Genomic DNA, 24402 nt, shown 5'->3' on the forward strand with positions numbered 1-24402 from the left:
AGAAAACAGATAATAGGCCATATTGACAAAAATAAAGAATGCATAAAAAGTTCTTTATAAATGTATGGAAAAGTACATGGGAGTCATGTTGTAAAAAGTTGCAAATGTCAAAGAATTTTAAGCATGGAAATATGAGAGTAAAATATTAACTTAGTAGGTTTTATGAAGTTGAAATTGTAAAGATAAGAAAGTAAAACAAGGGAGGCCACTTATGAGATTTGCGATATTCTGAGTAAATGATGGCATACTAACAGTTTGGTGGAGACAAGCAGATGAGTGGAAGAAATGTTGCAGAGGGGGCGTGAGTCTCTGGTCCTGCCTCCGCGCCTGTTATGGCGGCCCCGGGCGCCGCTGCCACTGCTTCCCAACTGCTCTGCCGGAGAAGCCTCGCGTGGTCACTCTTCTCCAATGCGCCCAAAGGACATTTGCCTCCCAGACCTCAGGGGAGCTCAAAGTGACTCACGTCCTAAAAGAGAAGTTTCCTCAGGCAACAACTATCAAGGTCACAGACATTTCAGGAGGTTGCGGGGCCAGGTATGAAATCCATATAGAATCCGAAGAGTTTCAAGACGAGCGAACTGTGCAACAGCACCAGATGGTTAACGAGGCGCTGAAGGAGGAGATTACATCGAGGCACGGGCTGAGGATTTTCACCTCGGTCCCCAAGCCCTGAGGCTGAGGGCCAGGCTGGGCCTGCTGTGAGCTGCTGCTGGGACAGGCCTGGGAGGGCGTGGACGCTGTTCTCCCCACACTCTCCCCTGGTTCTCTCTCCGAGCTCTCCTGATCAAGGAGTGTTTGGGCTGTTCCGTTTTCATTAAAGGCAAAAGACTCCCTTTCTTTGGAACCTTCTTTCTTGGATCCAGGTCACTGGCTTTCTCTGGTCAGGCAGTTTTCTGCCCCTGGCATGGGCAGGTCCGTCCCCCAGGGGAAAGCCGCCCTCACCCCTTCCAGGTACTCATTGAAGCCCAGTTAATCAAGCATTAGCTCAGGGGGTGATTGAGAGTCGTCCCATACTCCCCCTCGGGCATTTTGTACATTTGATCCCCACCAAAGGAGGTGAGGGGTGGGGGTGGGGAAGACACCTGTGGCACTTATCTGTGTGATTGTGGGCTGGTGATTATTACCGCTGGGACCCCATGGAGACTCTTCTGTTTCTGTAATGTTCTAAGCTAAGCCCCGCCTGCCTTTCTGGGCTTCTTGCATGTCAGTCGCCTTCACCCGTGCTCCAGTGCTGTCAAATTAGCTTTCTCCCTACTCGGCGTCCCATCTCCCACCTCTGTGCCTTTGCCCTGACTATCCCTCACGCCAGGTGTGCCTTCTTCCCTCACGTCTAGCTCTAGGAATCTCCAGTTTTCTTTAGTGCACAGCCCAATTACCAGATTCTATTATTCCCCTCCCCCGCCAGATGCTATTGCTTCCCTCTCAGATTATGCTCTTTTTTCTTTATCCCTGTATAAGTACCCATCGTCTTCCCCAGCTGGAATGTAAGCTTCCAGAGGGTAAGGATTCTTTCCTTTTTATCTTTGTGTTTTCAGTGCCTGCATACAGTAGATGCTTAATAAATACTTGATGATTACCAAATGAAAAAAAAAAAAGAAATATTGCAGAGGTAGAAATGACAATACAATGGTATCTGATAGATTGAGAGGGAGGATGAATAAAAGAAAAAGAATTAATAGATGCCAAGCATGTGGATCTATACCACTGAAAGGATCATCATGCTGTCAAAAGAAATAAGTAGGGAGGGTCGGGAAGTCATTAAAAGAGCTACAAAGAGGTACATTTTAGACATATTGAGTTTGTGATTGTAAATGGAATTTGGTAGAGAAGTTCAAACACTCAACAATGCAACTATGGAATTTAGGAAATTAAGGGTGAGGCAACAGTACAGAGAATTGCTGATGAAGCATGCTCCCCACAAGGAGCCATGATCAGCTTCAGAGGTAAATGTCTTTGGATGTGGGTAATATTTTAATTTGGGGAAAGTGAGAAGAAACAAAATTTTTATTGTTTATTTTAAAAGCTATTAAGAATAGGATAGGATATAATAAATTTGGGAGTCCTATGTCCAGATAATAGCAACATATGGAAACTGATGAGATCATTGTAAAAATATGGGTGCTTAGTACAAAGCCATTGAGGACAATCATACTTAAGAGATAGTATATGAATGTTGATTTTTCATAGGAGACTGAGGAAAAGTTAGACTGGTAAATATTCATGGAAACCAAGAGAGAAGAGAGTGTGGAAGAGAAGGTATGATTGTTGACAGTACCATAAACTATAAAGAAGGCAAACAGCTTTCAAGACCAAGAAGAGGTCTTTGAATTGAACAGCTGAATTGAACCAGAATCGAGTGGTAGAAAGAGAACTCAAATGATAAGATCCTGAGAAGTTATTAGGAGGTCAGAAAATATAGGCAACGAGTATGAGTAACTGTAAGAAGCAATTTGTAAAGAATCAAAAAAAGAGATTTTCAGGTGGCCTAAAAAGCATGAGAATCAAGTACAGATTTTGTTATGGATGCAATACCTATGAACACATACACACACACACACACACACACACACACACACGTCTACCTCATATGAGTTCTTGTGGGGTAGAGTTGCAAACTTTGGTTTTGGACATACAAAATGATAATTAGGGAATTGACAAGAATTTGAAGGAATTTTCTAAAGTCATCAAATAGTTGGGTAGGGTTGATCTCTGTTACCATCTGTTGGGATATATTTAATAAGAAGCACTTTTCTTTGTGGGAGAGCATCAAACTCAAAGTCATAATCCTGACTGGAAATTTATCTAAAGGTTAAAACAAAGTCTCTTTCATTTCTTTCAAATTCCTGATTGTCAAGACTATGTCCCAAAACCTATCATTGAGACTCAAACCAGTGAAATCTCAAGAAATTACATATTGCAGCTTCCTAATAATAACAACAATAATAAAATGACAACAATAATTTATGCAATGATTTAGAGGCATGTTAAGAAATCAAATCTTCGTGCTTTTTAATAATGAAATTCTTTAAAATCAAATTGATTTTGTTATCACACATAGTTATTTGGAACTTTCTGTTTAGAGGAAAAACAGTTTTAGAAAAATGTCACATCAAGCAGTCTACCTACTTGAAAATAGACTTCAAAAAGAGTAATACATCTTAGAGGGAGAAAGAGAGATCCCAAGAGAGAGATGGATTCTCTTATCTTTGGTGAAACCACAGTACAAAGAGGAGGAAAGTTTCAGTTCTAGCATTCTATGATCTCCTGAGTATTCTTTGTTGTTTTTTGGGTTTTGTTTTTTTTTTTTTTTTAATTTGGTTTTTGTTGTTGTTATTGTTTTTGTTGTTGATTGTTTGTTTTATTTGTGGTTTTGGAATATGGAATATTCTGGAATGGATATGGAATGAGGAATACGAGAATGCTCCATTATTTTGGTCTTAACAGAGGTCACTGCCAGAGACCCTAAATAAGTATATGATGACGCATCAACCATTCAGTCCTTTGAAGTACAGGCCACACTTGCATTTTTTAAAGCAAGCTTATGGACAAATGTCCAACTATTACTACCATGTAAAAACTAATATATTAAAAAAAAAAGTGTTAAATTGAGACAGCAAAAGCACCATGATTTCAACTACATTTTTAGATGTGATTTTTCTACCACATACTTATTCTTAAAATGCAAGTGATAAATGTTTTATTTCTCCAAAGTAAAAATGAATATGTCATTTCTTAAACTACCTAATCACTAAAAAGGAATTTCATTTTTTTAACTCTTTTCAAGCTGTCAGTTCCTCCACACATTTTGCTTTAAAGAAATAATTGCTTGACTTAGAAATGATATACCAGAGAAAGCAATTAGATTTTTTTTCAGATTTCACCAGTATTTTAATGATGCTTTATGTTGAAGTAATTTAGCAATTAGCAATACATTTTTCATTCTGTTTCTTAGGAGGTTGTTAAGTTATTCAAAAATAACTTAATCTGATCAGCAAGATATAAAATTGTGAACAAGCTGATTTTAGAAAGGCCTAGAAAGATTTACATGAACTGATGCTGAGTGAAACTGATTGCTGAGTTCCCAAGCAAAACCAGGAATACAATGTGTACACAATAACAGCAAGACTGTGTGATGATAAACTATGAAACACTTGGTTCTTCTCAGTGGTTTAGTGATCCAAAGCAACCTCAACAGATTTTGGACAGAAAATGCTATCTGAATCCAGAAAAAGAATTAAGGAGACTGAATGCAAATCAATACATACTGTGTTCACTTCTTTTTTCTATTTATTTTTACCTCTCCCATAGCTTTTCTCTCTTGCTCTGATTTTTCTCTCCCAATATGATTCATAAAGCAATGTGTGTTAAGTAGAAATAAGTTAAAGAAAAACATTAAAATTTACTTTATTTTTCTCTTGTATTATATTTAAAACATACAGTTCATCTTAATAATGTATCATTCTTTCTAAAATTTCATAGAATATTTATCTCACCTAACAAAAATGTACATTTTGGCACAAAATGTTAGATCTTGATTGAATAGGTTATTAATAGGAAAATATACATATAATTTGTGACTAAGACTATTATGAAACGTAAAAACTAGGTACAATTTGAAGAATTTCATCCTTTTGGATCTTAAACTGAATATCAACTCTCAATTAAAAAAAAAAAAAAAAAAACACTGTCTGATACTGTCTGACACTGTGTGTTAGCACCAACTTTCTCTGAAAGGAGATAATTCAGGAAATAAGAATGAGAAAGTTTCATTGAAACAAACCAGAATTCCAAAGAATGTCATGCAAAAACTTGCTATTCAATGAGCAGATTTGCCCCAGAGATCTTTACATGCTTTCATCTACTTATTATACCTGGGAGGGAATCCAGTGGGCAGCAACACCCTCTGATGTTTCCAGTGGCTTCTTTGTTCCTATTCTCCTAGATTTTTGCATGGCTCCCAGGAGCTGGATTCATGTTTTCCCCTCCAGGATGACTTTGTGTGAAATTCTGATGCCTCAGATGTCACTCCCAGTAATTCCTGCCATACCACACCTCTTACGGTGGCATCGTGGGGCACTCCTATAGTTCATCATAGCCCTCAGTAGTAGATGGTAGGTAGCCAGTGTCAGTCTGTTGGCAGTTCTGCAGGGCTATTTGGGATCATCATTAGATAGGAAAGGGGCTTAAGAGGCCATCAAATTCAATTTCCTTATTTCGTAGATCTTGTAGATCTTAATTTGTAGATTTTGTAGAGGTCATGGAAGTTAAGTAGAAAAAACAATGGGCTTCTGACTGGAGATTGTACAATCTTGTGAAACAATAACCATTTGTAAGAAATATATACATACACATATATGTGTATGTACATACATATGAGAAAATGGGTCTTGGATGAATTTAAAGGAAATTAGATGATAGAGCAAACACTTTAATAAATATATGTATAAATATATATGTATATATGACAAAATGAAGAAGCAAGTATTCCATTGAGATATGAGCAAAGCAGAAGCTTCTGGTAAGGAATAGAGGAAAATGATCACATTTATGTGGATAAAATTCTCTTTAACTTGGTGACAAGAGGCAGAGAAAAACCAGGAATATACCAAGATCCTTCAGCACCCTTATATGATTCCCATCTTGTTTCAGGTATTTAGTTATGATGGATAATATATAAGGTTGAAAAACAGCCTTTCTGTTTATAATTTTAAAAATACTGAATTCTTGAAAAATACAATATCAACATAGGAAAAATCATATTGTATATAAAAATTAACATTGAAAGTTTAAATATATTATATTATCACATCCTTAGAATATAGGTTCCAGACACAAGAAAAGGCAAAGTAGGTATGGAATGATTCTCAGGTTCACTTATTAATGATATCAAATATAAAGAAAATCCTAAAAGATAATCTTAATATTTTTATATCTTATAGAATCATAAAAATGACCATACCTAAAATGAACATGTAGCATTTGTATTCTTCATCAAGATAGAATTGCATTTCTTTAGGTCCTTATAAAAATTTATTCTAGTAATTGTGAAAATGCAACATGGTACTTGACATCTAAGTTTAGTATATGATGGTGAAAGAGAACTCTTTGATTAGGAAAATGGGATGTGATATTTCTCAATTTTGACAGCAAAAAGTAAAGGTTTTTTTTTTCTTTTGAAAATAAAGTCTTTGTTTTTTCAGAAGACTTCAAAATTATCAAAGCTTTCAAGTTAATAATAATAATAAAACACCTTTTATAACAAATTCTTGAAATGTTTGTATATTTTATTCTATAATTTTTTTTCAGAGGACTAGTAAAATTGATTATGGGATTTTAAAGTTGGGAGGAGCTTTGGGGATTAATCATATGATATATGTACCATGCTTCAAAAACTTTAAAACACTGTATGTGTGTTGACTATTTTGGGAACATAAATTTTTTAATTTTTTATAAAAGCTTTTAATTTTGAAAATATATGTATGGATAATTTTCAACATTTACGCTTGCAAAACATTATGTTCTAAATTTTTTCTCTCCCTTTCCCTGACTTCCTCCCCTAGATGGCAAGTAATACAATAAATGTTAAAGATGTGCAATTATTCAATTTCCACTATTTTTATTATTTCTACTCTTTCCACTATTATCATACTGAAAATCAGATCAAAAAGAAAAAGAATGAGAAAGAAAACAAAATGTAAGCAAACAACAATAAAAAGAGTGAAAATACTATTTTGTGATCTATACTCAGTTCCCATAGTTCTCTTTCTGGGTGCAGATGGCTCTCTCCATCATAACACACATTGGAACTGACCTGAATCATCTCATTGTTGAAAAGAGCCACATCCATCAGAATTGATCATTGAATAATCTTGCTTTTGCCATGTACAATGATCTCCTGGTTCTGTTCACTTCATCTAGCATCAGTTCATATAAGTCTCTCCAGCCTTTTCTGAAATCATGCTGCTGATCATTTCTTATAATACAATAATATTCCATAACATTCATATACCATAACTTGTTCAGCCATTCTCCAACTTATGGGCATCCATTTAGTTTCCATTTTCTTGCCACTACAAAAAGGACTGCCACAAACATTTTTGCACATGTGGGTCCTTTTCCCTCCTTTATGATTTCTTTGTGGTACAAGCCCAGTAGAAACACTGCTGGATCAAAGGATATGCACAGTTTGATAACCCTTTAGGCATAGGGCAATATAGATTTTGAGGGAACCTCAGATGCTTTCTAATCCAATCCTCTTTTTTTTAGACACGTAAAACCTGGGGCTCAAGGAAGTTAGAGTTCCCTAAAGTCACATGAAAATGCTTAAAAGATTGGCCTAAAGTTACATGAAAGCACCAGAGGTGGAATTTGAACCCAAATGTTATGACTAAAAGTATTCTTTCTACTATAACCCTTTTTATTATTTTTACTATAATCCTGTTGTTCTTTTTTGTTTATTTGTCTTGGATTTTTTTCCAAATGCAAAATGTAATTCCTCTCAAAGTTATCAAACAAAAACAGATCTTGTCATTGTTGTGAGCTATAAGGATAGTTTTTATATTTGCTATTACCTTTGTTATTATTATTGTTGTTTATTATCATAACTAACATGGCATGTTGCTGTAATGTAGGAGGCACTTGGTTCCCTAAAACTGTGATTTTCCCAAATTCTAAATGAAAGCTCTGGTAAATGAGGTATGCTACTCTCCCACAGCTAAGAAGACCTTCTTTCAAACAAAGGAATTAGATAAAATTCTTATAACTTCCACAACTGGCAAAATTAAAATGAAAGTCATTGATAGAGAATAAAGAAAATGGAGATGTCCTTTCATAATCACTTTTTATTACCAGCCCCAAACTTAAGTGCAAGCTAAGAGTTCATTCTCATGATTAACCCAAGAACCAAACTCTGCTAGTGTATTAATTGATCTAATAAAATATTTTATCTTAGCCTGCTATTCTGTGCTTTCATCTTATTATAAAGTAGCCAACCTGTCATAGTAGTTGTAATTCTCTCTCTCCCTCACAGAAACACTCACAGCCATATCCACACACACATACACATACTCTGTGTTGAAGACAGATCGGATGATGTGCTAAATCTATATAAATTGCTAGGAAGAACTGGAAGAATAAGCACAACAGTGTCTTCTTAAAGTGCAGAAATTATAAAAGTAAGATTTAATTCATCAAACTGGAATCTTTTATTATAAATGGATAGATCTTCCCTCTAATAAGACTATAATTTACTTTCCTCCACTATGAAGAAGGTCACCTTGGAAATTTGACCAAATATAAAATGATAGCATTAATCTCACATCATCTCAGAGTTGTAAGGCACCTCAGAGAATATATTTATTCCAGGTTAGTAAATGCAAAGTAACTGTCAAAATGTCTTTGATATAAAATGTTCACGAGGTCCTAAAACAAAATTGAGATGCTACTTTTCCATTATGTCCTATCCTGTATCAATGATTGTTCTGCCACTTTTTGTTATCAATAAAGGCAACTTCATTTCTGTTACAGGTCCTTCATTGAAAATGTAGCTAGACCCAGTTAAGTGACAACTCAATGGAATTCATTAACTCTCGAGAAGAATATAGTTTTTATAAGATTTTTTTAAAAGAATATAATATCAAAAAAGTTAATTTTCCACACTGAGCAGAATAAAACTCATAATTCACTAGTAATGATTCAAAACAGAATGTAGGAAGGGACTGTAGAGCTTATCTGATCTAACCTCCTAATTTTACACATGAAAAATAATAGCAAAAAGGTAATAATCATGCAGGACTTTAAAGGTTACAAAGTGCTTTCCAATCATCAGTTCATTTTACATCTCACCAAGAAATGATAAGCAGTTAGACAATAGAAAGACTACTAGATTTGGTTACTAGGTTAAAATTGTGTCTTGTACCTATTGTCTATATGACCCCATAAATCACTTAATTTCACTGGTCCTCCCCCACAAGAAAAATAAGAAGTTGTATCAGAAAGTATATAAGGTTCCTTCTGACTTCAAATCCATAATCCTATGAAACTCATGGGGTAGGTGGTACCTCTTTTTTTAATAGCTTTTATTTTTCCAAATATATGCAAAGATAGTTTTCAACATTCACCTTTGCAAAACCCGTTTTTTTCCCTGCCTTTCTCACAACTCTCCCATAGACAACAAATAATCCAATATAGATTATACATGTGTAATTCTTCCAATCATACTTCCATATTCATTATGCTATGCAAGAGAAATCAGATTTAAAGGGGGAGAAAAAACAAGCAGACAAGAACAAAAAAGGGTGAAAATATGCTATGATTCACAGACTGAATAGTCTCCATAGCTTTCTCCCTGGATGTGGATGGCTCTTTGCATCACAAGTCTATTGGAATTGATGCTACCTCTTTTATCATTCTCATCTTTCCAGATTGAGAAATGATAGAGAAGTTAAGTAATTTGTTCAAAGTCACATAGATAGCAAATATAATTTTAACTGTTAGTAGTAGAACTCAATGCCAGATATTACTGACTCCAAATCCAGAATGTATTCCCTATAACAAGCTGTGGATTTACCAACCTCATAAAGCTATCTATCAGACTTTTCTAGTTGGGACTAGGATGCAGTTATTCCTATTCATAATCTACTATTCTCTTTAGCTAATGTTTTCACTGCACCTAGAGGATTTTTCTCAGCAATGATTTTTCTACCTAAGTAAAAATGCTAGAAAATTTCTGTTTATCAGTTTTCAGTTCAGCGTTGTGATGTGTTTATAAGAATTCTTTTTGCATAGTACACTTATTAATGTCTTAGTGATCTAGCTCCCGATCTGAAGAGAAGACAGTATGATATTTTTCTGTCTCATTATGTCTCACTTACAATACTCTGAGGCACACTATTATAGTACCAAGGGTTAGCAGGTTTAATGAATTGTCTTTCTGTTTTCTCTAATATTAATGAAAATAGCTTTGTTTTATTTTCAGTTTTCACGTCTTTATTTTGTTTTCAGTGTTCAAAAATGTTAATGAGTTTTGCTTTTTTAAAATGTAATTTATGTTTTCTAAGCAGTCTTAAGACTGAAAACTAGGTTGCTGACCTACCTCTAAGCAAGGTTGAATATTGCTTTTAAAAAAATCCTTAGAGGTATCCTACTATCTATTTTCAGAACTTTGATAACTGATCATCCAGAGTGGGCTCTATCTGTCTCTTTGGCTTTCATATTTTGAAATGCTCGCTCAAAAAAATCAGTTGTTCTGGGTGTACATCTACTCAATTTTAGAAAGACTTTTAAAAATATATATTTAGTCTAGATTTAGGGAAGATTAAAAATATGGATTAAATGTGAAAAAACATATTCAATAAATTTAGCATTGCCAAGCACACACTGTTACTTATCTCTAATTTTTACTGTATACATCTTTTTATACATAGTGGTTTGCATATTGATTCTTCTATTAAACTGTGAATTCCTTGAGATTTTTGCCATGCGCCTGACACATGGTAGGCACTATAGAAATGTGTATTGGTTGATATCCTCTATGATTTCTTGCTTCCATGATATTTTTGTTCATGATCTATCCTTTTCCTATCATCATTCTGATGCAAATTTCCTAAATGTTGTTCTTAAAGAACAAAATCATATGCCACTTTTTCTATGAAGCCCTCCTCTTCCCTAGCATCATAGAAAGAAGTCACTTTTTCCTTCTCTGAATTCCCACAAGATTATGTTTTAGCTTCTCTTATTATTCTTGTATATATTGTATAAATGTTACTTATTATGACTATATTCATATTCTAGCTGTATTTCAGTTATTTGTACAATGTTACACAGGCTACAGAGCTTTAATTTCTAGAAGGGTGATGATCTTCATCTATATGCCTCTTGGAACCAAATATAAAATTATTTTTTAAAAAAAGTTATTTGCTTTGTTCTTTGCTTATAGAAGGATATTTATTTTTAAAACTTAAAGTTTTAGATTCTCATTCTTCCTCTCCATCCCCCCCAATGAGAAGAAACAAGTGAAATTATTCAAAACATTTCCATGAAAGTCATATTACAAAAGAAAACATAGGAGATTCAAATCTTAAAGAAGAAAAATAACTTCTTGAAAACTAAAATTGGGCAAGGAAAAGCCAGAAAAGTTAGAAGAAAATGAAAAATAATAAAACAAAATATAAATAATGAAAAAAAGAAGAAAATGTGAAACATCTCATAAAAATATCAGCTCTGGAAAACAGATCAAGAAGAAAAAAATGCAAGAATTATAGGAGTACTTGAAAACTACAATCAAAAAATTTAAAAATCTTGATACAATAATACAAGAAATAATTAAAGAAAATTGTCCTGAAGTGTTAGAACAAGAGGAAAATGTAGAAATAGAAAAAAATATATTGATCACCACCTGAAAGAGACAAGGAGGAAATCCTACAGGAACATCATAGCCAAATTATAAAACCCTCAAATTAAAGATAAAATTTTATGAACAACAACAGCAACAAGAATAAAAACAATTCAAATATGATGGGATCACAATTGGAATCAAACACAACCTAGCAGTGGCTATATTAGAAGACCACAGGTCTTATAATACTATATATCAAAGAGCAAAAGAACTTGGCTTGTGGCCAAAAATATCATGTCCAGTAAAGTAAATTTTAAAAATGAATATTCAATTAATTGACAATTTTTCAGGACTTTTTGCAAAAAGACTTGAACTTAGTAGAGAATTTGATATATAAAATCCAAGAGAACTATCAGATTAATTTCAAGGTATTCAAGAAGGACAATTTGTTTATGCTTTAATAGTGGAAAAGTAAACCATACATCAATGATTGTCAATAGTAAGTGAATAGTTCAAAAGAAATATTTCTTTTGAACTTCTATTCAAAATATTGTTATATATTTGAACTACACACACACACACACACACACACACACACACACACACAATATCCCCATTGAAGGTACCCTTCCAATAAAGGTCTATATCCTGTAATCTCATCAACTTAATATACACTTATTAAGTTGATCAGTTATCTCCTATTATGTCTTTTCAATCTATAATGTAACTGAACTATAAAGATTTGTGTTAAAATTATATCTTGTTCTCTGTTCCTCTGGATCTTCCAACTCTTTCTAGTTTATATTGTAAATTTATAAGTAACTAGTATAAGGTTACAATAGTAGAAAGTAAGATTGCAAAGAGAGATCTAGAAGTTACTTACAGACTATCCCATGCATAATAATTGCTTGCAATTTGTCTCATAAATTAGAAGAGCATAGAAATTAATGAAAACTCTTATAAATTAACTAAGACTATATCGTGACTTTGTGCTAAATTAGGGAAAGCTAGCTGGATCTCACTAAAAGGGTGACTTGGTCTTGCTAATTGCCTGTTGTCTGGAAACTTCAAGCACACTCAGTAAGACCAGCAAATGATAAGCATTAACCCTAAGCTAACATAGACAAGTTAGTCCATCCTCTACAAACTAATCTTTATAAAAATAAGACAGAAAATTCTTGCCCTACTCTGAGCACTGTCCCTTCTGGTCTGAGCTCATGCTGTCTGAGTAGTTTCAATTGCAATCCATTCTTAGGTGACCGTCTGTGCCCTTCCCCTTCCTCACTCTTCCCCATAATGCCTGCCTCTTTTGACCACTTCATTTCTCCCATCTTTTCATACACATTAGTGTGTATGCTTCTGTATTATCCTGCTGCAGCCATTTGCCTCTATACTCTCTGTGTCTTATTAAAGTATGACTGATGCATTAGTCCCCACTTGCTGTCATAGTGGTTTGTCTTGAAAAATATGAAAAAAAAATAGGCATATCTGCCTCCCCCAATACTTACAGGGAAGCTCTATCAATATTATTCCCTTAATAATAAAATGGAAGTACCAGGACTAAGACTGTATGTTATTCATAGCCAACTATATCTCCAAATTAGTAAAACACAATGAATTAATGTATCGAAATCAAAGATAAATGGTTCAACCTCATGTTCCCTTCCAGGAAATTTTTCCCTTTTCCCTGGATCACAATAAATTTATTAATAATTCCATAAACTAATTGTCAATTTAATCTCAGAGAATAATAGTTTTGAATTGTGTGCATCAAAAAATGAGCCCAGCAAGAATTATTATGTTGAGGAAGTATGTCGTCAAATTCCTAGTGTTTGGAACAGAATATTGTCTTTATCCTCAATCAAGTATCAGAAAAAAAAAATCCCTTTTGCTCACTTTCCATGAAACTAGCAATGTCAAGAAGGGATATTCCCACTTAATCATTCAATCAACCACCAGATGTTCATTAAAGGCCATTACGTGTGAAATACTAAAATAGTTAAGTATAAATGAAATTAACCCTGCAATTAAGGAGTTTATATTCTATCATGAAAGTATGTTCACATGTATGCATGTACATATAGAATTAATACTACGAATTTGTATATTCTCTCTCTATAATTATATGCAAAAATATGGACTTGATTTATTTTGTTGTTGATTATCTAGAAAGTTAGAAATAAGGATGAGAGTTATACCTTTGTTGGGAGAGTAAGAAGTGCATGGTTTGTGTAGTTGGGGTGGAGAAAAGAAGAGAAATGTCTAACTATGGGAGCATTAAAAGAAGTGAATTTCTTTTGAAGCTTTCCAAGATGGCACCACCACTATCACTATATTCTTATATAAGTGATTCATATGTGGGACTACTTTTATTAACATTCATACTATCTCTCAAATAAAAATACAATTTAAGAGAAATTTCAGGAAATGATGATTAGTCAGATTGGAAATACAATACAACCAATGTTCTAGGTAAATATTAAGAGGCAGAGAGCTTAATGAGAAAGACTAAAAAAGTTCTTATTCCATATGATCATAAAGTCACAAAGGCATATTTTTTTATCTCTGAAGACTTAAAAAAATAAATCAACAAATTCATATAATTATATTCAGAGCTATAAGTTTCAATTCCGGGATTTGGAAAAGAATCATAATCTATGTCTGCAGCAAGCAACATGACAAACACGGTCAAATCAAAATTTTGTAATAATTGCAGTTGAAGGAGGGTTAGAAACAAGAGAGAAAGACCTCAAACATCAAAAACAAAAAACAGAAAACCCAGGATACTAGATGATGTTGGTGGAGGGAGTCTTGCATAGCAAAAAAGAAGAAGTGGGGTCAAACCATCAAAAGAGTTTACTCAAAATGGAGTGGTTAGTCACTAACAGTTAATAAATATTATTAAGCATCTACTATATACCAGTGGAAGGAAGTGCTACTGGTAACTTCTAATTTTTGAAAAATATTTTTAATAATCAGGAACTAATATTCAGTTGTTTTACCTACTAATAAGTATAAGTGCTATCAGTGTCCTCTCAATTTTATGACATGAGCCAAAGACCTAAATGCCCATAGTTATCACTCTGATTAGGTTCATTACCCTGATAAATCTTCCATTTGCTCTCTTATTGTTTCAAGTGTTTGCTTATGATTCTTAAAATTGTTAATATTTATTGATTCTTAACAATTCTTCAGTGTTCACTGAACATTCTTAATGCCAATAACTATCTAAATTCATTGGACCTTTAAATAAGGCTGCATTTTTATTTTTAATCACATGTGATTACACTTAAATGGCCAAAAAATGTATGGCTTTTGGCTCTAATTTACAGAGTACATGAGGAATAAAAGAAAATTGGAGAGTAAATGGGAAGGTCATGATTTCTGTTGTTTCCACTGAGGCATTTTTTCAGTGTGATTTTATCTGGCAATCATCAAGTTTTTATTAAGTGTTTATTATGTGCCATTGTGCTAAGTGCTGAAAATGCAAATAAACCCCCCAAAAAAATCATCCTTGTGTTCTAGAAGCATACATTCTAATGACAGAAGTAATCTAATGACAGAATTAAACACACAGGTACTTCCAACAGTGAAGCCAGATGGAGAAGTGAAGCCAGGAAGCTGCTCCAGTTCTTCCAGTTACTCTCAAAAACCATATGAAGCTAATCCTTTGAACAGAGTGTGAAATGACAGAGTCAATGAAGAGATGGAATGAAACTATTCTCTAGTTCAAAATATTTTGGAAGGACTTCAAGAAAGGTCAGTCTAACTGGGGTGAAAAGGGTGTACAGCCTAGCTCAGACATTATCCAGGAAAGGCAGTGAGAGGGTCTTAATCACAGCAAATCACCAACTAAGATTCTCAGATATGGTACAGGAACAGAACAGATCAATGGGAAAAGAGAAAAAGAAAGAAAGAAAGAAAGAAAGAAAGAAAGAAAGAAAGAAAGAAAGAAAGAAAGAAAGAAAGAAAGAAAGAAAGAAAGAAAGAAAGAAAGAAAGAGAGAGAGAGAAAGAAAGAAAGAAAGAAAGAAAGAAAGAAAGAAAGAAAGAGAAAAAAAGAGAAAGAAAGAGAGAGAGAGAGAAAGAAAGAGAGAAAGAAAGAAAGAGAGTAAGAAAGAGAGAAAGAAAGAGAGAAAGAGAGAGAAAGAAAGAAAGAAAAAGAAAGAAAATGAGAAAGAAAGAAAGTGAGAAAGAAACAGAAAAGAACTTTAATGACAGAAAATTATAATGGTGACAGGGAAGAACAAAATAGCAACTCAGAAGAGGACAAAATGCCCACATGCAAAAATTCAAAAGATGAGATGAATTGGTCTGAAGCCCAAAGAGCCTTCTTTGAAGTGCTTGTAAAAGATTTAAAAAGTGAAATAAAAGAGGTGGAAGAAAACTTTGGAAAAGAAATAAGATGAATTCAAGAGTCAACAGCTTGGAAAAGTAAGGACAAAAATTGACTGAAGAAAACAATTCCTTAAAAAACACAATTGGCCAAATGTGTCACCTCCCCCAAAAAAAAATCCACTGAAGGAATCAATTCCTTAAAAAACATAACTGTCTCAAGTGCAAAATATAATCCACTAAAGAGAACAACATCTTAAAAAATTAAGATTTATCAAATGAAAAGGAGATAAATACAAAAGCTAACTGAAGGAAATCATATATTAAAAACTAGAACAAGGCAAATGAAAGCTAATGACTCTATGAAACATCAAGAACCAATCAAATAAACTAAAAGAATGAAAACATGGAAGAAAATTTAAAATATATCATTGGAAAGAAAGCTGACCTGGAAAATAAATCCAGGGAAAAAAACAACGTAAAATCATTTGTCTACTTGAAGACCATAACAACAACAACAACAACTACAACAAAAGATCCTGGATAGCATTTTTCAAGAGATCATCATAAAGGAAAATTGCCCTGATATATTAGCACCAGAGGAGAAAACAGTCATTGAAAAAATAGATCAATCACCTTCAGAAAGAGATCCCACAAGGAAAATTCCATGAAATATTGTTGTAAAACCCCAGAACTATCATCTCAAGGAAAAAATACAGCAGGCTGTCAGGAAAAATAAAAATTAAATATTGAAGAGCTATACTCAGGATTATCTAGGATCTGGCAGCTTCTACAATAAAGGATAAGAAGGCCTAGAATACCATATTCTGGAAGGCAAAGGATCTGGTATTACAACCAAGAACTAAATAACCAGCAACACTGAGCATTATCTTTCAGAGGAGTTGATGTATCTTCAATTAAGTAGTGGATTTTCAATCATTTCTATTGAAAAAAGCAAAGCTAAAAAAATTTTTTGATCTACAAAATGAGACTCAAGTGAAACATAGATATAATAACCCACAAATATTGCGAGTGCAACAAATTAGCAGGAGAAAATAATTTTGAAAAGAGAAAAGTCTGTTTCAATTAGGCAAAGCAAAAGGTGGGTCAAGGGCAAGCAGGCTAAGCACAGACATCAGGAAGAGCAGACATTACAGATCTGAGATGGTAGGTGCTCCACTTGCTAGAGAATATGTGGGGAGGATTCTACCTCAGTATTGGTAACTCTGCCCTGGTTGCAAGCCAGTAGATCATCAGAGAAGTTATAAAACATCCAACACAAACACAAAAGGTAAAGAGTGAACCGCAAAATGCCAGAATCTCATAGGACTTGGCCACACATACCAAGTATAGGAAGTCAGTCAACACTGACCCAACACAGCCACTGCTGCTTGTAGAGGAAGCTTGGACAATCTCTCTTGCCCTAAAAGCAGATCTCATTTTTTTTTAAATGAACAAAAAAGAACTCTGATTATAGTTTTTATGGTGAAAGAGAAGAACAGATTTCAAACCTTGATGTCACTAAAAATAGATTGTCTCCTGATGAAGCCCCAAAGGGTGATATAAATGGTCCCCATTTCACAAGGCTCTGTTGGAAGAATTTTAAAAGGTTCTTAAAAGAGAGAAGAAAAGTGGGGAAAGAAAATAAGAACTTTGTAAGAGGGTTTTGAAAAATTCAGAAATTATCTGAAGAAAATTCCTTACAAAATACTTAGTGAAATGGGAAAAGCATATAACACCTTATAAAATAGATTTGTCAAAATGGAAAAAGAAAGCAACTCTCTGAAAAACATTATTTGTAAAATGGAAAAAGGAAGTCACTCCTTAAAAAAAACAAAATTTGTGAAATGGAAAAAGAAAAATCCATTGAATAAAACAACTCATTTAAAAATTCAATTGGCCAAATGCAAAAAGAACTAAAAAAATTAAATGAAGAAAATAATTCACTAAAAATCAGAACTGAACAAATGAAAATGAATTACTCAAAGAGACATCAGAATCAGTCAAGCAAAACCAAAAAAAAATGAAAAAAAATAGAATAAAATGTAAAATACCTATTTGGGAAAACAATTGAATTGGAAAATAGATCTAGGAGAGACAATCTAAGGATTGTTGGACATCCTAAAAACTATCATGAAGAAAGGGAAATCATCAAGGAAAACTAGAATCAGAAGGTAAAAAATTGAAAGAATTCACTGACCACCTGCTGAAAGAAACCCCAAAATGAAAACTCCAAGGAATATTGTGGTTAAATTTCAGAACTATCAGACCAAGGGAAAAATATTGCAAGCAGTCAGAAAAAAAAAAAAAAAAAAACAATAATGAGACAACACACCGAAATTTATGGGATGGAGACAAAGCAGTGCTAAGGGGAAATGTTTATATCTCTGAATGATTAAATAAAAAAAAAATAAAATAAAGAAATAGGATGAATTGACCATACAACTAAAAAAGCTAAAAAAAGAAAAAAAATTAAAAACCACCAATTAAATACCAAATTTGAAAATCAAAGGAAAGATAAATAAATGTGAATGGATTGTAGTATTGTAAAAAATGAAGAGATGGTCGGCTTGGAAACCCTATGATAATAATGATGATTTTAAAATATATATAATTTAAATTTAAGTTTAAATATATGTATGTGTGTGTATATATGTATATATATATTCCATATGTATATACCATAATGTACCCATATACATATCTTGCTATTCATATTATCCTCTCCCTGGAAAGTAGGTATTGCTATTACATCATGATCTCCATTTTACAAATGAGAAAACTCACGTTCTTCAAGCAATACTTCTGAAAGTATTTCAAGATATGAATATGAGAGCTGAAATGCTTCTCCAAAATGGAATCTGGGGCATTGTGAAGGAGTTAGCATCACAGCATAATGAAAAATGTCCTAAAGTAACATCTATTTTACCTAGCTGTATATGACTAATTTCATTCAAATTTACACACATTAAACTCATATTATGCACAAGTCACTATGGATTCCCCAAAAAGAAAATAGTTTTACTATTAAGATATAGAAGATATAGATAAGGCATGTAGATTAATGGGAATGGAATAAAGGAGGGAGAAGATAAGGGAAGATTCCATGTATGGGAGAAATTAAGTAATAGCAAGTCAACTAAGGAGAACTAAAGTTGAAAAATTGTCAGGAATAGGAAATAAGAGATATACACAAACAAGGTAAGAAGGATCAAAAGTAGAATTTATTAGGAAAAAATATAGAGCTAGTAATCACTGATTTCAAAGTCAAACTAAAAGGTTCAATCAAAAGAGAAATATGCATTATATGTTGTTAGGTTAAGATTTATGATTTGCTCCTACAGAATGGCTCACTCCCACAAGAAGACCTAAGATACCAGGTTTAATAACAATGAATATATCAACAATGAATTATTTTTAAAAAAAGGAAAACAAGAAAAGACAACAAAAGCACTTAATACATCCTATGATTATTATAACTAGTACAATACAAAGAGATACATAGACTAGAAGGGGAGAGAAAGAATACATCACTAATTTCGGGAAGCACCAATTTTGCAAACCTCAGGCTGGGGAATCCCAGATTACATCCCTGCAAGTCCCAACCAGCAGGGTTCCAGGCAGAGTGTCCTCTCCACGGGGGAGATTCCAATTTGGATATTGATCTATCATGACTTAAATTGCCTAGGGAACAAAAGTGGCTAAATGACAACAAATGAACAAGATTTCATTTTCTTGAAAGAATCCAGAAGTGGGGACCAGTCCTGCCACAGTCTGTCAAGAGTGAAGCTTCACTCCTGGAGTGGCTAGTTTTAGTGTATAAATAAGGAGTCCTTAGTAGATTTGGCCAGAATCTACCTAGGATGTTGATCTTTAAGCTATATTTGTCCCCAGTGTTATTCAGCAGCTGCAAAACAGGGGTGAATAATAATTCACCGTATGGTAATTGCCCTATGGAAATGTAGGGAAACTGAGGGCCAAGTCCTACAGAATCGGATCTTTGTACCTATATCTTTCATATGTCAACCATATTAATGTCATTTAGATGTATGTATGTGCAAATGTGCATGTTTATATAAGGGTGTATGCATGTATGTATGTATATAAGTATAGAGATATATGTATGTAAATGGGTATATTTATATATGTATGTATATGTATGTATGCATGTTTACATAAATATACCCATGCACAGCAGAGAACAAAAGAATAAATTGTAAGGATTTAAAGGAAAGATAGACAGTCATGAATATAATGTGTTCTATTATTATGAAGTTTTTTGAAATAGAAATTTATTATTACACATTTCAAATCATCCCAGAGTTCTGCTAAACACATGACAATATTTTTCTTTGTTTTATTTTTTCCTTTTTTTGTCATTCTTACATTTTCTATTTTTTCTTATGTTCTATTTAGCTTTAAATAAATAAAATTTAAAAATAAAGTCATCATGTGATACTAATAATTTGATTTAGTGGAATTTAATTTCAATCTTTAGCAAAGATAATGACTTCTGTATTCTGAGAGTTTCAGAAAAGGATGGGAAAAAAAATATGGGGAGAGGTTTTCACATAAAAATAAAAAGAGTCAAGATAATTTATTGATGATTTGAAAATAAAATTATTTTCATAGAATTAGTACTTAGTGATACATAATAAGTTATAACTACTAAACAATTCTGCTCACCTTAAAATGGACATTAAGAATTGAACTTTTTTTAGCCAAGATGGCAGAGTGAAGTCAGGAAGCTATTTGAGCTCTCCAAATTCCCTCATAAAAGCCATAAGAAATCAAATTTCTGATCAGAGACTAACAGAATGAAATCACTCTCCAGCTCAAGATAAATTGGAAAAACTTCAAGAAATGTCAGTCTCACTGGGGTGAAAAGTGGTGTTCAGCCCAACTCAGACAGAGTCTATGAAAGCCAGTGAGAGGAGAGGACCTAAATGACTACACATCAATAACTGAGACCATCAGGACTGGCTGGTGGAGCAGACCTGTGGGGCAGTCTCCAATCCCAACTCTGAAGGCAAATTCTTGGAAACCAGATTGTATCCTGGAAAGAGCAGGCAAAATTACCCTCTGTAAATAGAAGGGGCCCCTGTATTCAAAGCCAAGGCTTAAAGCAGCATAGGAAGCATAGAACAGTACCACCTTTACCCCAGGAGCAAAGCTCCACCTTAAAAGTTAAAAAAAAAAAAAAAAAAAAAGAGGAAATACTCAAAGAAAGGGAAAGAAAATGAGCAAGAAACAGAAAAGAATCATGAATATAGAAAGCTACTATGATGACAGGGCAGACCAAAACACCAACTCAGAGGACAACAAAATGTCCACAGAGGAAATCTTCAAGAATGCTATGAATTGGTTAAGCACAAAGTAGCTTCTTAGAAATCCTCATAAAAGACTTTGAAAGGCAAATAAGAAAGGTAGAAGGAAAAGTGAGAAAAGAAACAAGAGATATGCAAGAAAGAGTCAGTAACTTGGAAAATAAAAACATAATTCCTTAAAGAATACATTTAGCCAAATGCAAAAAAAAAAAAAAAAAAAAAAAAATTCGCTGAAGAAAACACCACTTTTAAAAGCAGAATTAAGGCCATGACTAAAAAATAAGTCTGGATAGCATTCTTCAAGGAAACATCAAGGAAAATTGGCCTGATATACTAGAAAGAGAGGGCAATAATCATTGAAAAAAAATCCATCAATCATCTCCAGAAAGAGTTCCTACATGGAAAACATCAAAGAACATTGTTGCAGAACACTGAATGTCAATGAAAAGACACTGTAAGCTGACAGATAAAAGCAATTCAAATATTAAGAAGCTTTACTCAAGAAAGCCTAGGATTTAGAAGAATATATAATAAAGAATCAGAGGCCATGGAACACCATATTTTGGAAGGCAAAGGACCAGGGGTTACAGTAAGAATTAACTACTCAGCTAGACTAAGTTATCATCTTTCAGTGGAAGAGGTGGATCCCTAGATGGGACATAAATCCTTAACTCTTGAGAACTGTATCTGTTATTGAGGCAGTTAAAGGGTGATATCAAATGGATGGAGGGTATGTTTGCAAATGGACTCTGATGTGATAATATCAAAGAAAAAGACCTTAAGCAGTAGAAATAGGAAAAGAGAGGTATAATGAGACAAATTAGATCATATGAAGAGGCACAAAGAACCTATTACAATAGAAGGAAAGAAGGGGGGATGACCATTGTCTGAAGCTTTCTTTCATCAGTTTTAGCTCAAAAAGGGAATAACTTAATCATTCAGTTGGAATCAGAAATTTATCTGAACTTATAGAAGTAGAAGGAGAAAAAAAAAGTAAAAGAAGGGGTTGGATAAAAGGAGGTCAGAAATGCTAGGAGAAAGAGGTAAAAGAAGGGGGAGGGGTGATAGAAGATAGGGCAGGGATGATAGAAAATAGGGCAGGTAGTGGGTGTGGTAAGTTAAAAACAAAACACTACTAATAAGGGACTAGGTAAAAAGAGAGAACAAAAGTATATATGGAGAGAAAAAGGATGGAGGGAAATACAGAGCTGGTACTCATAACTATGAATTTAAATGGGTTGAACTCTCCCATAAAATGGAAGTATTGAATAGCAGAGTTGATTTAAAAACAGACTCATACAATATGTTGTTTACAAGAAACATATTTGAAATACAGAGGTACATACAAAGTAAAGGTTAAAGGCAGAAACAGAACTTAGTATGCTTCAACTGAAAAAAAAAAAGTAAGGATAGCAATTCTGATCTCAGGTAAAGCAAAAATAAAAATAGAACTAATTAAAAGAGATAAGGAAGGAAAGTAATCTTGTTAAAAGGTACTGTAGACAATGAAGTAGTAATGATACTAAATGTATATATGCACCAACTAGCAGAGCATATAAATTACTAGAGAAGATATTAAGCTAGTCAGAGGAAAAAATAGAGAGCAAAACTTTATTAGTGGGGGACCTCAATCTATTCCTCTCAGAATCAGACAAATCTAAACACAAAATAAACAAGAAAGAAATTAGAGAGGTTAATAGAATCCCAGAAAATCTAAATATAATAGAACTCTGAACAAAACGGAATAAAGACAGCAAGAGAAATTCCATTTAAAATAACTGTAGATAAAATAAAATATTTGGAGGTCTACTTGCCAAGATAAATGCAGAAACTATATCAGCATAATTACAAAACACTTCTTATACAAATAAAGTCATATTTAAACAATTGGTAAAATATCAATTGCTCAAGCATAAGCTGAGCTAATATAATAAAAATGAGAATTCTATCTAAATTGACTTACTTATTCAATGCCATATCAATCAAATTGCTAAAAAATTATTTTATAGAGTTAGAAGAAATAATAACAAAATTCATCTAGAAGAACAAAAGGTCAAGAATATCAAGGGAATTAAATGGAAAAAGTTACAAATTAATAGTGGTTTAGCAGTACGAGACTTAAAACTATATTATAAAACAGCAATCATCAAAACCATTTGGTACTGGCTAAGAAAGAGAATGGTAGATCAGAGGAATAGGTTAGACACACATGACATAATAATCAATGATGATAGTAGTTTAGTATTTGGAAAACCCCCAGACTCCAGCTTCTGAGATTAGAACTCACTATTTCACAAAAATTGCTGGGGGAAATGGAAAATAATGTCAGAAACTTGGCTTAGATTTGCATCTCAAACTCCATACCAAAATAAGGTCAAAATAGGTATATGATTTGGGCATAAAGAGTGATACCATGAGAAAATTAGGAGAGTAAGGAGGCAATTTATGTATTAGATCATTGGAGAAGGGAGGAATTTATGATCAAAGAAGAACTAGAGAATATTATGTTTTTGTTTTTGCTTTTGCTTTTGAGGTAATAGTGATTTGCCCAGGGTCACACATCTAGGAAATGTTAACTGTCTGAGGCTGTCTTGGAACTCAGGCTCTCCTGAATTCAAGGCTAGTGCTCTGTCCACTGTGTCATCTAGTTGCCCCCCTAGAGAACATTATGAAATACAAAATGGAAACTTTGATTACGTTAAATTTTTTAAAAAATTGCACAAACAAGACAGCACAAACGAAATTAGAAGTACAAAACTGGGGGGAAATTTTTATAGACAGTGTTATTGATAAAGATCTAATTTCTAAAATATTTAAAACCCATACATGTATCTTGTAAATAAAAAGCTATTAAAAAAAAAAAAAAGAATACATGTCATTCCCCAGTTGATAAATGGTGAAAGGAAATGAACAATTTTCAGATAACAAAATTAAAATCATCTATACTCAGATGTAAAAATGCTTTAATTCACTATTAATTAGAAAAATTCAAATTAAAAACAACTCTAGATACCACCTCACACCTCTTATATTGTCTAAGATGATAGAAAAGATAATGATAAATATTGTAACTGATATGGGAAAACTAGGACACTAATGCATTGTTGATGGAATTGTGAAATGATCTAACCATTCTGGAGAGCAATTTGGAACTATGCCCAAAAGACTATCAAACTGTGTATACCCTTTTACCCAGTCTTTGGTCTGTATCCCAAGGAAATCATAAAGGAGCTAAAAGGACCTGTATGTTCAAAAATGTAGCATCTCTTTTTCTGGTAGGATAGAATTAGAAAATGAGTTGATGTTCATCAATTGGAGAATGACTGAATAAGCTATGGAATATGAAAAAAAATGGAATATTATTGTTCTATAAAAAATCATGAACTAGATCATTTTAGAAAGGCCC

General features: G+C 33.3%; 1 pseudogene; it reads left to right on the forward strand.

Moving 5' to 3' along the window:
• The first annotated feature begins 302 nt into the window (after window positions 1–302).
• Window positions 303–833, forward strand: LOC127564082 (bolA-like protein 3; annotated as a pseudogene).
• Window positions 834–24402: the final 23569 nt, after the last annotated feature.

Source organism: Antechinus flavipes, chromosome 5 (genome assembly GCF_016432865.1).
Source record: "Antechinus flavipes isolate AdamAnt ecotype Samford, QLD, Australia chromosome 5, AdamAnt_v2, whole genome shotgun sequence".
NCBI lineage: Eukaryota > Metazoa > Chordata > Mammalia > Dasyuromorphia > Dasyuridae > Antechinus > Antechinus flavipes.